Source organism: Gossypium hirsutum, chromosome A13 (assembly GCF_007990345.1).
Source record: "Gossypium hirsutum isolate 1008001.06 chromosome A13, Gossypium_hirsutum_v2.1, whole genome shotgun sequence".
NCBI lineage: Eukaryota > Viridiplantae > Streptophyta > Magnoliopsida > Malvales > Malvaceae > Gossypium > Gossypium hirsutum.
In genome coordinates, this window is record NC_053436.1 from 104,926,419 (window position 1) to 104,944,596 (window position 18,178).

An 18,178-nucleotide genomic window follows, 5' to 3' on the forward strand; every position below is an offset into this window, starting at 1 on the left:
AAAATGATTAAATGTTCAAAATTAGGGCTTAACATTTTAGGGGCAGCTTAGATAAGGATCAAAATCTTTCAAAATAGTCATATGAGGACTTAACCATTATAAAAGTGTTCAAATAAAGACTTTTCATGCACTTCAACCTAGTTTGTAGTAAAAATTAGATGAATGTTGGCGTGCTTAGAAGAAAACACATGATAGTTGAATCAAATATTGCCTGAAAATAAAATAAAATAATAAAAACATAACTTGTAACATGATATATGATTTTTGAGAAGCCCTTATATGAGAACTTTCGAAAATATTTAACCCTTATTTATGCACTTTCGAAAAGATTTGACCATTTTCTAATCATTTTTGAAAGCTTTAGCATCCATTTGAGCATTTTGGTAAATGTTAGACCTTTATATAACCATTTTGAAATATTTAACTCTTATATGAGCAATAACTAAATTGACTTTTTTTTAATATTGTGTATATTTATGTCGTTTGATAATAATAAATTTTAATTTTTCAAATTATTTATTTCATAATTTTAGACTTGTTAAAATGATATTGTATAATTTTGGATACAAATTAAATACAATAATTTGAATATTTTATTTTTTAGAGAAAGTAAAGAGATAATTTATTTTGAATATAATTTTAAAAAAAATCAATTTGATTTTTCATCATTAAGTAATATGGACTTATTCTATTCAACATTTTTTGTTATAAAAATATTTCAAGTTATCGTGTATATTTTGGTAACTCATGGATAATTCTTCTCCACAATTAAATTGGAGAAAAATGCGTGTTTAAGCGCACTCAAACAAACATATTCTTAATTGTTGTAATAGTAACAATACCAATTACATTAAGACTTAATCAGAAACATACTTTTTTTCTTTCTTTCCGGATTAAAAAGTTATTAGATGTTTATCCCCTCTCTGATTACAGTTTATTTATTTGAAAAAGGAAACGAGGTATGAAATTAATTTACTAAATAAAGGTATAAAATAAAATATTATAAGCTTCAGCCCTTGTGTAGTAAATAATAAAAGATGTGCTTTTTTAGGTACTTCTACATTTGGCCAACCAAAAAATAAAATCTAATAAACCAAAGCGATATAACATATTCACTAATATGCTAAAGTAATATTATATTCCTATAATCTTATTATCAAAAGTAATCTTATATTCTATGAATCAAAGTGCGGAAAAATACGGACCATAACCAATTATGAGAACATAAAATTTCATTTTGAAGCTCTGGGAATTTATTGATAGAGTGGGACGACCTTTTCCTATTGATTTCTTTCAATTAGAAAGCACAAGAAAAATCAATGGCTGCAATAAATTGGTCATCCAAGGGCCCAATATATGGGAGAACAATTTATACTTTCAGTGCCAGTCAACTTCCATGATTGATCGGAAAAAATAACATATGCTAAACTAGTTTGTAATACAAACCTGTATGTTGATGAACTTTTTAAGTATTGAAAATTGCTAATCAGACACAAAATCTTACTCTACCCTAAACTTGTAGCTGTACAGTAACAAGGCTCTCCACCTTCCATATAATGGTGTTCGATTACACGAGTATCTGAGATTTAGCAGCACCACGAGAACATTTTACCCGGCCGCTTTTGCTAAGTGCACAAACGCAGATCTCGAGAAGCTCGTAGTCCTCCTCCCAGAATAACAAGGAAGCCATCTCTCGGTTCTCCACCATCATTTTAGAGGTCAGGAAACCAGCAATGGTCCATGTCTGGGAAAGTCGAGATTGCTTTCCAATAAACTTCCCACTTCGGGTGTCATAATATTCAGGCCAATGGTCTCTTGAAAGCCTCTTCTCTGCCAAAGCTATGGCCTTTTGGGCTAGTTCTAATCTGCCCATCTTGACACAAGCCAAAGTAAACTGAAAGAGTAATTTAAGATTTAGAGCGAGGGTATAACCGCATTAACTAATTCAAGGTATTCAAACAAGCATCATAGAACAAAGTTGGATATTTGAAACAGGAAAAAGGCCATCCTTGACAAAGGGTATTCCAAACTACAAGAAAATTCAAGCTTACCTGCCAGAGAAGTGTTGGCCAAGATCCACCATTATGGTATGACCAAGGGCTACATAAGTTCATCAAGCACACCAGCGTCAATAGATAATATGTACATGATACACACACACACACACACACACACACATATATATATAGAGAGAGAGAGAGAGAAAAGTCTTCATGATAAAGAGAAAGGCACTCACGTATTCTTTGGGTCACTGCCCGTAATTATGCGCCACTCTTCATTCTCTACTGCAGGATAGCATATCTTGAGAGGCATATGCCCCACAATATCATCCCATTTGTTTTCAATTAAGTTGAGAATAGCTTCATTCTGTTTTGAAGTGCCCAGTGATGAAACAATGGACCAGAGGTTCCCAAGTGTGAAGAACCTAAAATCCATGTGAGCCGGCTGTAAATTGCCAATTAGATATCCACCTTCTTCAGGTACCCAATCCATAAGCCAGGAAGGAATTTGCTCTGGATAAATATTGAATTTGTTGGTAGCATCCATGGAGTACTCTTCTGTCTTATAACGGTATATCTCATTGATCTTTTTCATGTCAACCCAATAGTATTCTCTGATGTGGAATGATAGTGCATTCAGTCTATTGTTTATAGCCCTCACCAAATTCTTGGAGCCCTCATTTACTGAGAGAATCTCACGAGAAGAACGTAGAGCAGCATAAAACAAAGCCTGTGGACCAAGCATGTGACAATTAGGACAACAATTTCAACATAGAAAGGGCAAATGAAAGCCTCTGTTAAAAATGAGGCAGGATCAGAAACCATGTGCAAATTAAGATAATGAGCAAAGAAAACAGAAAGCAATTATGGTCTAAAAAAGTTAATATAGCATCCTTTTTAGAGGTCACAGATAAAACAGCAACCTAACTTTTTGAGATCAGGTTAAATCCGATATGATTAACAAGAGCAACTTAAAGCAACCTTTTTGGCTGTTTTTTGTTCGGAAACTTTAAAACTTCTAACAATGAACTCACTTGGATCTCAATGGGATGACCATGAATACCCATCCTTCTATCTATCATGCAGGATCCATCGGTGACTAACAGAGAAGGAAACATATCAAATCCATCAGCTAAACACAAGTTGAGGACCAGCTTCATTCCCGTTTGAACATCCACTCTCTCTTGCAATGAATAATCACCAGTGATTCTCCCATATGCCCTCAACAATATAATCCACCATAATCCTATCAAAGAAGTCAATTCAATAAACTCACTTTATCAATTTTCCCTCTGAGTGTCAATTCAATGAACTAAGTCAATCAATTTTCTTTGAGCAATAACTTCGAAAAGGAAAAAAAAGAAAAAGAAAAGAATCACATGCGAACTTCAAAGTACAAAAGCATCATGAATGCTAAAGCTGAATGATTCAACATCCTAATATTAACTAGCAAGTTGTCATAGTAAATGGTCTACAAAGTTGCAATAAACTAACCGGAGTCCACTGGTGCAACACGACCAATAGCTGATTCTCCAAAATCTGGATCTAGAACTTCCTCAAACTTATTGTCATCAATTGGTACAGTTCTAACCTTAAAACTGGCTGGCATCAAACCCTGTCCAGGACTATAGCAGTCCACAGTTTTCTCCCAACTCTAGATCAAAGACAACAAAATAGTTGGTTAAGTTTTAAAGGTATAATTTTGCAAACTGACAAGGAAATGTTCAACCTACATAGTACATAGCAAACCCATATCCACCTCTGGATTGAAATTCGATGTGTCTGAAACTACCAGCACGGAGAAAAGAGGCATGAAATTGATTACATTAAGCAATAAATGCCCAAAGTCCTACAATGATTGAAAGGAACCTAAAAGCACAATTCGCCAACTTTATCGTGAATATGTGCATTGGATTTGTTTTTACACAATGTTGGGAAAGGACCAAGCCACCAAACCATAAAGATAATCAATGACAAATGATGATTCATCAACAAAACAAGTACTTAGGCTATCTGAATGATAAATAATACACAAATAAACAAATGGATATCAAATAATCAATGACTAGTCACACCAAAAAAGGAAATGCACTACTAATGCTGCTACAAAGTTATCCAATATACCTTAAGTGAGTATGTATACCTGCAACTGCAAAGTATGGAGGAGAAAATTCTTGAGAATTCCTCCTTCACCTTTAAGCAAAAAAGCCAAAGCTGAAGGCACAAAATCACGAATGAAGACCTGGTCGTAATTCAAAGGCTGCTTATCACCTGGATCATTTGCAGCCACTGTACCAACAGGGAACCCTCAATACGACACAACTGAATCTCTCAATAAATCCCATGCCTCCTTTTCAATAGCACTATCAATTGAAACTCCATTTTTTCCCTTTCCCAAACCCTCCCCAATGTTCTTCACGTTGTTTCCATCTTCAGTTAGAGGATTTTCTCGTCCTACGAGGTTCTTATCAGTGTCAATTCTTTCAACAAGCGTCTTCACATTAATTCCGTTTTGCACGTGAATTCTTTCGAAATTCTTGTCGTTTCTACCTGTTTCGACAGATGTTGAGACGTCTCTTACCTTTGATGCTATCACAGCTTGAACAGAGAAACCGTAAGGCATCGGAACCGCCCTGGGTCGGGCAAAAAGGGAACTTGGTAAACAATTAAACTTCTGGGCATTGTTGATAACACGTTGAAATCCTACGAATCGAGAAGGGTAGGCGTGGAATTGAGAGTTTTTACTGAAATTCAATAGAGAAGCTTTGCTCTTGTAGAAAAGCTTATCTTCACAACAAGGAGGATTAAACCGATGTCGGGACCCCAAAAACAAAGCGTTTCTGAGGTTTAGGAGTGTTGAAGGAAGCTTCATGGTCGAATTGATGATGAAATTCATAGCGTTCATAATCAACAAATGAAACTGCAGCGATTGATCAGTAAAATTCGCTTTATTTTATTTGGGATTTAATTATACCCGAAATGAAATTGAACAGATTGAATTGGAAAGATAAAAAAGAGTTACCCAGAAATTGATAGAAGAAATATGGAATGCAACATGTCTGATTTCTCCGCGTGTTTCCAACAATTCAGCATTTGCAAAATCTATATTCCTTCTTTATTATATTATTGCTATTGTTTTTTACTCATTCTTCTTTCCTTGCCATGAAGAGCAAGCAAGCTTTTTATGGCTTCAAATTTAACCAACTTTGAGGTGAACAAAATTGGTAATTTAGTCCACCTTAATATTTGCATTTTTTTTTTTGTTTTGTTTTGGTATATCAACTTGATAATTAAGTTTATATAATCTTGAAATTGGATAATGTAAAAGTTGTATAAGGTTTGTTAATGGAAATTAATTTCAGGATTCGAAGTATATTTAGTTGTTAAATTTACATATAAAATAATTTTAATTATCAAGTTTGAGAACTAAGAATTATATTTACTCTAATTTCATTACAAACTTTAAAACTGAAATTATAAGCTGAGACTAAATTCTTGAATAAATCTAACTCTTCTCATGTGGGGGTAGAATGGTAGTAAATCTAATTTTTGAATAAATGATAATTTTTTCTATTTGAGCGTAGCATCACGATTCTTTTTCTTTTTGTTACAATACCTAAAACTATCAATAGCTCCTCTAATTAGTAAAAGTAAATTAAATTAAAATTAAAATTTGTATAATGTAAATTTTCATATAAAGCAATCTATGTAAACGAAAATAAAAATTGTACTTTTTTTTAATGAAATTATTTTTTAATATTATTGAAAGTTTTTTAATAATAAGAGTAAACTATCAAAATAGTCATTTTTTATTTATTTCAAGTTACATTTTAATCACTTATATTTGAAATGTTACATTTTAGTCATTTACGTTAACGTGTTGAAACATTTTAGTCACTAAATCATTAATTGTCATTAATAATAAGCTGACATGGTACATTAAATTATCATCTCAAACAAAATTTTTAGGTTAAATTATATAATTGGTCTCAATATTTTTTCATTTTGTGCAATTTAATTTTTTTTTCTTTTATATTCTTTTAACTTTCTTTTTTATTTATTTATTTTCCATTCTCTTCTACTTCTTCCTTTTGTTTTCCTCATTTCTCTATCTGTAACACCCCTTACCCGTATTCTATGCCGAAACAATGTACGAGGTATTACCAGACTTAAACACAATTAAACACACCCGAAACCAGATCATGAAACTTCATTCCAAATAAACTATTATTCAAACACATGCTTAAAGTCCCTTATACGGGCCTATGAGGCCCAAAATATACAGGCCTACGAGGGCCCAAAATATACGCCCGTGTATCTACCCGTGTGGACGAAAATAGGCCATTTAAGGCCGCTTTTCTCACCATCTCAATATTTTCCTAAACAAAATCACATTTATACACTAATAAAGTCCAACAAATCAACTATTTCAGGCCAAAACATGTATATTTCATTATCAAACACAACCATTGCATTCAATTTACTTTACATACTTAATCATTCATACTATTACATTATCAAATCAACCCCAATACATGCCATATAAATCAAAAAGTTGTTTAACAAAATCTACCAGAATAAATCTAGATAGTGTGATCTTCGATGTTGATCTGATCCTCCGAATGTATATACGTTAATCTATAAGATACATAAACATACACAAGTAAGCTTATAGAAGCTTAGTAAGCTCATAAGCATAGAAAATAAATCTTACCGAACATTTAACAATAATCATATCTTATACAATTCACTAATTCCTACCGTCAATCTCAAAATCAATGATAAGTTCACTTATTTGGATTCAATGTCACATAATAACAATTTTTTTTATTCTATTGGGCCCATTTATCACTTAACTTTCTTATCCAATTTAGGGAACAATTACGGAATTGAGTACTTCGTTATCACAATGAAACTATGGTATTGCACATAGTCACATGTCACACACCGTTGCCATAGCCCAGCCATGGTCTTACATGGATCACAAATCATACTGATGCCATATCCCAGATATGGTTTTACACAGAAGCACATATATCACCGATGCCATATCCCAGATATGGTCTTATACGGAAGCACATTATCACATCATACCGATGCCATAGTCTAGCTATGGTCTTATACGGGAGCATATTGTCACATGTTGCCATGGTCTAACCATGATCTTTTCCGTCAATCCATCTTGAACACAGAACGAAAGTACCCAATTCTATCGTCCCACTTAATTTGTACTTTTACTCAAATATTATTTCACAATTATCACGGTTTAATGACATTCATATACTATAATATACTATGACATGTATGAAATTTACCTACCAAGATATTGAATTTAGCCATATGAACTTACTTGGGCTAATTTGCAAAAGTCGTAAAAATTCAGGGACTATTCTTGTAATTTCTTCTTTCCTTCTTGATCTATAATTATAAAATCATTCCTTCATTAGCATCTATTTCAATTCTATTCTACTTCACAATTTATGCCCTTTAATTTTTGAAATTACACTATTACCCCAAACTTTTCATTTTTACAATTTAGTCCTTACTTAATTTAGTCATCAATTGAGCTAATTTCTCTCAAATAACATTTCATCTAGACATTATAAACTACTTCAAAGCATTTAACATTCAAAATTTCAACAAAAACCCTAATTCCAACAACTTTCACAATTAGATCCTAAAAATCAATTCCTATAAAAATCTCTTCATAAAATCATCATATAATAAAATTAAAACCCCAATTCTATGATAAATCATCATAAAATTTCAGCACTTATTCATGGAAACTTTCAAAATTACCCATGAAATAAAAAACCAATGAATTAAACAAGTGAACCTAGTTGTAAAAGTCTCAAAAAATACAAAAATTAGAAGAAATAATCAAAAATTGAGCTTACATGTTGTAAAAATATGAGAGACCAGCTTAAAAGAACCCTTCAATGGTGTTTTTTTGCTGGAGAGGATGAAGAAAATGAAGAAAACTTTAGATTTCCTAATTTAATCCAATTTTTAACTATTCAATTTCAACTAAATTACCAATTTACCCTTAGTTCACAATATTTCTCAGCTAATATTTACCTAACCATCCAGCCCATTTTATTTAGGTCAAATTGCTCTTTAAGTCCCTTTTATTTATTATTTAAGCTATTTAATCACTTCCCGCAGTTTTACATCTTATTCAATTTAGTCCTTTTTATTCAATTGTCTACCGAAATGTTAAAATTTCTTAACAAAATTTTAATACTAACTTAGTAACATTCCATAAATATTTATAAAAATATTTATGGCTCAGTTTAGGAATTAGAGGTCTCGATACCTCGTTTTTATCTCATTTTATCTAAAAATTTCCTTTAATTCAAAATTTCACTAATTCAAAAATATTTCTAAAATTACACTTAACTTTACTTACTAATATCTAAACTCACATGTCGGATTTAGTGATCTCACATCACTATTCCGAGACCACTGAAATTTGGGTCGTTACACTATCTCTATTTTCCACATAATTAATTCAAAGAAATGAGATTTCAGATATGAGGCATATGCAAAGTTATTTCGCTTGAATGATCTAATAATTAATTCAAAGAATTAGGATTTCAAACATGAAGAATCTGCAACTTATGTCAAACAATTAACTAAAGATTACTTGTTAATGTATAGCATTTAACCATATGATAGATTTAAAGGTCTGGTTGCACGAAAATTATTTGAGGCAGCTTTTGAAAGTGCTATTAGAATATGGAGAAAGGAGAAGGGAACATAAAAAGAATAATAAAAATAAAGTTAAAAGAATATAAAAGATATGGAGAAAGGGGGAAACAGAGCGAGAAACAGAAGAGAATGGAAAAACAAAAGAGTTAAAAGAACATAAAAGAATGGAAAAACAAAAGAGTTAAAAGAACATAAAAGAAAAAAAATTAAATTACTCAAAATGAAAAAACATAGAGACCAATTGTAATACCCTGAAAATTTTTACAGTAAAATATTATCCTTTATATAGTAAAATAAAGAAATAAAGTGACAAAAAGGGAAATTTTGAGTTATGTCAATATTGAGAAGTATATTATGATATATTAATTCAAGAAAGGACTAAATTGTAAAAGTGAGAAAAGTTTTGTTGCACAAGAGTAAATATTCATAATTTGAGGGGTTAAAGTGTAAATATGAAAAAGTTGAAGGACCAATAGTGTAAATAATTTCAGAGTGGAATGATCTAGAAACTAAGGAAAATGGATGAATTAGGACCAAATTGAATAGATGAAGAACTATGAGGGACTAAATTGCAATTTTACCAAATTAAATGATGACTCAAGGATGGAATTTTAAAAGATAATGAAGGGCAAAATGGTCAACTGGAAGAGAGAGAAATCTAGAAAGTAATAATGATGCTAGAGATATTTTGATATTTTATAATTATTTAATTAGATAAATATTATTTTATTAATACTTTAATAAGATATTTTATTATTATTTTATTAGTATATAAAGAAAGAAAGATGAGAAATTCTCATCCATATTTTCCCATACACTAACGTGAGAGAAAGAGAGGAAGAAAGAAAGTTTTGCTTTCTTTACAATTTGGTCCTTTTACCAAAAATTCACCATTTTCACCCAAAAATCAAATGAATTTCCATAGCTACCAAGAGACAAAAATGTTAAGGAGAGCATGGGGAGTTAGAATATCAAGTTGGATTCAAGAAATAGAAGCTGGAGGAGAGAGAAAATTAAGTTAAAGATTAGTATCAATAGAACAAGGTAAGTATATCAAGATTTCAATATGTTTTTAAGTTTGTTATTATTGACAAAGCATGGAAATAATGTTATAGTAGAGTTTTCTTACATAAGGTCCTATGTTTTTGATATGTAAGTGAAGAGAAAATAAGAGAAAGTGATGAGAAATGGTGTAGAAAAAGAAAATAAGGGTGTTATAACATGGTAATTAATAGCTTGCACAAAAACAGTTTAAACAGCAGCAGTAGACTAACTTTGAAAAATCACCATAAATTTTAGAAATCGAATTATAAGATGAAAAAAATATGGAATTAAAGCTTATTTAGTATAGTTTCTCATAGAAGAAATAGTGTAAGCAATGGATTTGTAAATTTTGAGATATAATGAATTTTGTGAGACAAGTTCAGAATGAATTCGGGTTCCCCTATTCTGAATTTGAAAAATCATAAAAAATTGAATAAAATAATTAGGGGCTTAAATTTATATTTCTAAAATCCTGAATGAGTCTATTTTTAAGAGAAACAAACAAGAACATCATTTGAATCCTGTATGAGGAGATAATTAATTTTTGGTGAAGAGGGGTCAGAACTGTCAGATAGCAGAACAGGGGTAACTTTAAAGAATAAACTGTACTTATTGGCTAAACCAAAAATTCTGAAATTTTTATGGTAAGAATATATATGAGTCTAGATTCAGGGAAAATTATCGTATATTAATTTGGAGTTCTATATATCCAGATATAAATAATTTAGTGACTATGATGCAGATAGACAGCTTGAATATTTATAAAAGTAAATAATAAAAATTATGGATAATGTTACTTACAAGTGTGTTATCTACATTAAGGATTTGGAATGGAGAGGAGGAGGAGGAAAAATATGTATGAATATTCATCTAGCATGGCTAATTTGCATATTTTAAGCTCAGGGACTAAATTGAATAAAAATAAAACTTTATGGGCAATTTTGTAAACATGTCAGAAATGACCAAATTGCATGAAATGGATTATTTTATTATTTAAATTACAAAATTGAATGAAATTATTAATTTAGTTCAAGATCGGGGGAAAACATGTTTTAGGGATTAAATTGAAAAGTGTTGAAATTATGAAAAATTCTGATATTTTATAGAATTCATGGATTGTTATCAATATATATGAGAATAATAGCTGGAAATAAGGATTAAATTGAAAGAATTTTATTTTCCTAACCCTAAGGATGAAATCTTCATTAATTAAAAGTTTAGGGGAAAAATGGTAATTTTTCCTAGAGCATTAATTAAATGCATTAGAATATGAAATGAATGAAAATGATGATCAAATTTATTTATAAAGATCCGGACGACTCAAGTATGAGACTTGATCGTGGAAAAGAAAAGATATCAGATTAATGAAATTATAAACACAAACAAGCAATGAGGTAAGTTCGTGTAACTTGAATTATATTCTTAAATGCTTGAGATTGTATGTTATTTATGTGAATATGATTTGAATGTTCATTGTATGAAAATTTATGAAACATTGATCAATTTGATAAAAGGAGAAGAAATCCCGGTTGAATGAAAGGAAAATTCGATGGATCTCTGAAAAGGAATTGACGGTAAAAAGGATCTAGCCCGGACGGGTGATCCTATCCTGATATAGCCCTCCCGAAGAATATGTGTAAAATGGATTTAGCCCGGACGGGTAATCCGAATTAGGGTCTGAATTTAGCCTGGACTGGTAATTCAGATCCAAGCTCATTAGAGTAATTGTCGTTGCAGGGGATTTAGCCTGGACTGGTAATCCCGACAATACTCTATGAGTTTATATTACAGGGGATTTAGCCTGGACTGGTAATCCCACTATAAGGATGAGGTTCGCGGGAGTGTGCTCTCTGATATGAAATGTGTAAGACCATGGTTGAAAGATACCATGGCAACCTGTGTGTAAGACCATGGTTGAAAGATACCATGGCAACCTGATATGAAATGTGTAAGACCATGGTTGAAAGATACCATGGCAACCTGATATGAGATGTGTAAGACCATGGTTGAAAGATACCATGGCAACGTGACATGAAAAGAATAAGACCATGGTTGAAAGATACCATGGCAACATGACAAAAAATGAGTAAGACCATAGTTGAAAGACACTATGGCATCACGTCAAAGATAAATAAGACCGTGGATGGGAGACGCTATAACATCTTTTGAACAATTGATATTTAGGTAAAATGTATCAGATGACGAATGGTTATATGAAATGGTTGTGTGAAATGTTTACAAGAACTGGTCATATGGAAATATATGTACAAAAGCGTTGTATGAAATAATTATGAAAATGGATAAACGAAATAAGTATAAGTACATGGAATATAATTTATGTTAAGTTTGATATAAGCTATTACGAGAATAAATATACATAAAATATATGGAAATGATGAAGCATAAAATATTGATATAATGAAATGAATGATATATGCTTGTGAAGAAACGGTAAGAGCATGATATGTTTCATGACATGTACATATATGATTATCTTTGATATGTTGATACAAGGAAATTATGTAATTGAGACTATTATTAAACTCAAGTGCGACATGTCGAGAAAATAGATATATCAATGTTGAATTTATATGAGATATGTGCAAGTATACTAACAATGTTGTTGTTTGATGCTTATACAAGTGCCAAACTGTTGATTGAATGGTAATATATTTATTTTATATGATGCATTGAATCGGTAAGTATTTTAATTTTTTTAAGTGATCTGCAAATGGTAGTAATGCTCCGAAACCCTATCCTGGCAGCGGATACGGGTTAGGGGTGTTACACCAATTGTATAATTTAACTTAAATTTTTTGTTTGAAATGATGATTTAACATGCCACATTAGTTTACTGTTAACGATAATTAATGGCTTATTGACTAAAATGTTACAATACAACAATGTAAGTGACTAAAACGTAACATTTTAAACATAAGTGACTAAAACGTAACCTGAGACAAACAAAATTGACTATTTTGATAGTTTACCCTAATAATAACATGTTTTAGGGTAATTTAATTAAGTTGAATTAACTATTTTGTATTTGATAATTGTGTTTAAAAATATAATACTTGATGGGCGTCGAAACCACCAAATAAAAATAATCCCCACAATAAAATATCTCTAGAAAGTAGTAAAGAGTAGTAAGTTCGATTTCAAAGGAATTGGTGATTATGATCAACTTTCGTGTTTTTCTCGTGAACAAAATTTTTGTCGTGCCGATAATCATGGCAATAGACGTGTCCACAACTCCAAATGACCTGTTGAAAAATAAATAAATTAGGGGAGTTTCAAAATGACTAGAAATTAAATAAATGAAATAGCATAAATAAACAATTAAATAAATCGAAATAAAATTAAATTGGGAAATAAATTCATATTTTGTAAATAGAGTTATAAAGTCTTAGCCCTAGACTTGGTGGATTCTGGTTTTTAAATCGATCCTCGAAAATTCGTTTTCTCCTCCAAACAATAAGTTGGTTATAGTGGCTAAGAACGTCTTAACGGCCAATTCTTCCACTCATAGTTGATCTTGATACCCTGCAAACCAACCCTTACCAATTGTGACAGCCCTAAATTGACCCTAGTCGGAAAGTGGTTTCGGGACCACGAAACCGAGTCATAAAAATAATTAACAGTCATATTTGATGCTTATTATATATGAATATGCATGTGTGAAAAAATTCATGCTTAAATTTTGTATATAGTATGTGAAATTTATTAAATAGGACTTGTATGAGAAAATTTAGAAATGTGCTAGGCAAATGCTAAAGTGGCCTATTAATATATGTTAGAAAGTGCTTGTACTTGCATGTCAAATTAGCCAAACTATAGATAGTGGCCGGCTATGCTACAAATTATATAATAAAATATGAATTTTCTATTAACTTTAATTAGCTAAATGGCATAATATCATGAATTAATGAAAAGAAAATATAGAAAGTGGGTGAAAACAACAAAGTGTTCACCTTGTTCATTCCAAAAGGCCGAAAGTGAAGGGGAGTTGGGAGGAAAGGAGCCATTCGGCCATTTCAAGTCTTCATTAAGGTATGAAATTCATGTTAATTCTTGAAATTTTAGATAAAATTGAACTAGTTACCAAGTTCTTTAGGTAACCCATGTTAGGAATTTTGATTTTGGGAAGACTAGAACTTTCGGCCATAGTAGCTATTGAGGATTTAGGTTTTTGTTTCATGTTAAATTGGATGAATCTTGGTGTATGGGTGTTTGAACTAAACTAATGATCAAATAGGTGCATAGATACAAAGTGGGAAGAATCGGCTACTAAGTTTGATACTATTGCCGAATATGAAAATGTTATGCTTGAGTAATGCATGTGGTTAGAGTTGGTAAAATGAAAAGAATGCTTAGAGGTGTTATAATTGATTAGGTGTTAAATTAAAAGCTGCTAAAATTTTCATTGTTTTAGCCGAATATGTGTTTGTTCAAAGAAGGAATTATTGAAGAATGTATATGAACTTGGCAAGTGAATTCGGCTTAGTACATAAATGATGTGAAAATTTTGGAATTTATTTTTGATTATGTGTATGTATGACCAAGTATAATCGGCCACATGAGTAAAATGAGTTTGATATGTGATTGCCGAATGTGACTAACAAGTAAACATTATTGGTAAAAATATTGAATACTTCTACTTGTATTCATTAAGCTCAAGAGCAAGGGGGATCAAAGTTAGATCGGGGAAAGGAGAAAGCAATAGAGTAATCAATCCACAACCGTTTCAATATACCGAGGTAAGTTTTTAAGTAGGCTCTTCTAGTATACATAATTAAAGATGCCTATAAGAATATGGTTAATGAATCGAAATTTTTGGTTGGCACTTGAATAAAATTGTTCATTAATTAATGTGGGTATGCGATTCATAGTGAGGACCATTTGGAGTTAAGCTGTAATGGTGTTATGAACATGTGAATTTGAGTATAACTTTGGAGTTGAAATGTGAATGATGATATGTATATTGATAGAATTTATCCGGACTAAAGGTCCGCAGGCTATGAGCTGGAAAAAAAAATATAACCGGGTTAAGTCCCGAAGGCATTCGTGCGGGTTACTATAACCGGGTTAAGTCCCGAAGGCATTCGTGCGGGTTACTATAACCGGGTTAAGTCCCGAAGGCATTCGTGCGGGTTATTATAACCGGGTTAAGTCCCGAAGGTATTCGTGTGGGTTATTATAATCGGGTTAAGTCCCGAAGGCATTTGTGCTGGTTGTTACATCCGAGCCAAATTCCGAAGGTATTTATGTTTGGAAAGGTGCGACTCTGCCGTAATAATTCCGATTAATGTGCTCATAATCCCTAATATGACCATGTATGGATCGTATATACATTGGAAAATTTTGGTACAATGTCAGTTGTGATTACATAATCGAATAATGCTCTTCCGACCATTTCTTAGGATTATATGAAGTCTATAGCTCACTCGAGCTACATGAAATTGAATCAAATGAAATTTAGTTAAGTTTGACTTCGAATGTATAAACCTATTGATAGAAGTGTAAATTAAAACGAATACGTGATCTTGTGCATAGGCATTTATTTATCCTTATGAATGCTATTTCTTTTGTGTTTTTGTTTCAAATGAGTTCCTTACTTATAAACTTACTAAGCATCGAAACGCTTACTCTGTTGCTTAAATTCTCTGTATTATAGATTTTGTTCGTTAGCTATCGGACTCGGAGGTGTCAAAGTCGAAGTCATCCACACTATCTAAGCCACTTTTTGGTACTCTTCAGTTGAACTTGATAAATGGCATGTATAGGGCTGACCCTTGTTGTTAATTAAGTATCTTTTGGTAATGTATATTCGTATAGCCATGCGAAAATGGCTTGTATATTTTGAGTATAACATTATGATCATTTTGTATATATGGTCTTATGATATGGTTATTAAGTGGTGTGGAAATGTTTGGTAATGATTGGCCATTGGAATGGCCAATCATGGTCCTATTGGTGCTACGTATGTCATGGCTAATCGTGATTATACTTGGAAATAATGTATGTCAAATTACTAGTTGATTCATGGAAAACTATGAAATAGATAAAATTTACCTTAAAATAGATGCTGACAGCAGCAGTGATGTGAATTTGACAAATCACTAAAAATAGTAGAAATGGAATTAAATAATGAATAAATTATGTAATCGAATCTTGATGAGTCTATTTTCATATGAAAGAAACGAAATGACAATATGAGCCGTATTTTATGAGATGTTTAAGTTTTCGTGAAATAGGGCCAGAGCGATTTCTGGGTCCCCTGTTCTGACTTTGGAAATTCACCATAAATTAACCAGAGATAATTAGAAGTTATGCTTTATATGTAAAAATTCCTTTTTGAGTCTAGTTTCATTAGAAACAAATGGCATAAGTATTGAAGCCCTGTACAGGGAGATATCTAAGTCGTAATGCATGAAGGTCAGAGTAGTCGAACCCTGAAACAGGGGAGACTTTAACTAATAAACTGTACTAATTGGCTCAACCAAAAATTATAGAAAAAAATTAGTAAATATATGTATGAGTCTAGTTTCAGGAAAAATTTACGGAATTGTATTTCAAGTTTTGGAACTCGAGATATGATTTTTAGAGTGACTGTGATGCAGTTAGCCAGCTCGTCTAGAAATTTTAAAAATGAATTGTATGAGCTGTTTGAGTAAGGAATTAAGTCCGTTAGCACCTCGTGCTCGACTCCGGCAACGGTCTCGGGTACATGGTGTTACACCAATTGTCTAACCGAGATACATGCGTTTGCAATTCAAAACCCTGATAGCCTTGAGTTCTAAAGAACCCAACTTGGATTAATTACCTCAATCGCGCGGGACATTTAAATTCAATCATAATCTCCCTTAAGTTGTTCGTAGAAATCCAAATACAGCACAACCGACTCGTCTTCACTATACGCCAAAACAACTCCAACCCAACACGCTTTTTGAATTGAAATTGAGTTAAATTTAAGGGATAAATTTGTCAATCCCGATATTCTGAAGAGATGGTGAATACCGATTTGAAGAATTTTTAATGCAGATACAATTTCTCACTATTCTTAACCAGAAAAAAATATCGGCCTAAAACTAATTTGAATTTAGTAAAGCATACAATTTATCATGCTTTGTTGGTTATGAAGGTGGATTTAATGGTTATAGAGAAAGAAAGGGGAAGGGACTTGGAAATAATTAAACAAATTTGCTAAGAAAAAAAATGAAATGAAAGTGGCAGTATGTCTACTGACGCAGTAAATGGAAAGAATAAAAAACAATTTCAATTCAATTCCGACAAATTAAGGTGTGTTTTTTCAAGTGTACCATACCACTTATATATACATAAACCATATACTAAAATTGGGCTTGTTCCACCTACCCACTAATTACATGAAATAATATTATATTTTATTTTCTAAATTTGGCTTTTACAATGTCAAAAATCTGGCCAACCCCTCAAATGTCCCAAATTTACGATTCAACCTTTCTTTTATTTCACATGCTTCAATTTAATCCTCTTTTTGTTTGTCTTTAACTTACATCCGAATTTCGTTCCTAACAATATTCAAACAAAAAATTCACCAATTAGCAAGAATTAATTCAAGAACAATTCGAGTTGAGCACGTAAAATATGTAAAATAGATAAGCTATCAATACATATTTCATAATTGTTAGATAAGTATAGTAACAGGAAATGCAAACTTGTAACACAATGGGGTAATTGTTCCAATCTTATCAAGATAGTGCTGAGGGGACAAAATATAGAAATAAAAGTAAAAATGCTTGATATAACATTTGGTGCTTGAACTTGACAGTTTTTTCTAATTTGGTACCTATACTTTTTTTTGGCCCAATTTAGTACATGAACTTGGCATTTTTTCCTAAGTTGACACCTAAATTTATTAAATGTTATACAAAGTACGCAAAATATTAACGGTGTTTTTTTTGTGCTACAAAAATATTGTCAATATTAAAGGAAATTCATGTTTCATGTTAAAAAAATAAGTACTGAGCTATGCTTAACTAATTAATATTAAATAAAAAAAATTTTAAAACCCCAAATTAAAATAAATTCATTATTTTCAATTAATAAAATAATTAAATAAATAAAACTAAAAGTAATTGAACATATAAAATATAAAAAAAATATTATATCATCTGTCACATGTCAATCATACATTGATAAATAACATTGTTAGTAAATTGGAGTAATTTGTAAAATTTTTGACAAGTACCAAATCGAACAAAAAAAGATTAGATACCAAAATAGTAAAAAGAGAAAGTTTAGGTACCAATTTGACCCAAAAAATTTTAAGTACTAACTTAAAAAAAGTGTCAAATTTAGGTATTAAATTAGAAGAAAAAAATGTCAAGTTCAGACAATAGTCATTAGAAAAGAAGGTTGTTAAGGACCAAATCAATCTCGTA

The 18,178-nt window shown here is 31.4% G+C and overlaps 1 pseudogene; it reads right to left on the reverse strand.

Moving 5' to 3' along the window:
• Nucleotides 1-1,311: 1,311 nt before the first annotated feature.
• LOC107893299 (alkaline/neutral invertase A, mitochondrial-like) lies at nucleotides 1,312-5,176 on the reverse strand (annotated as a pseudogene).
• Nucleotides 5,177-18,178: the final 13,002 nt, after the last annotated feature.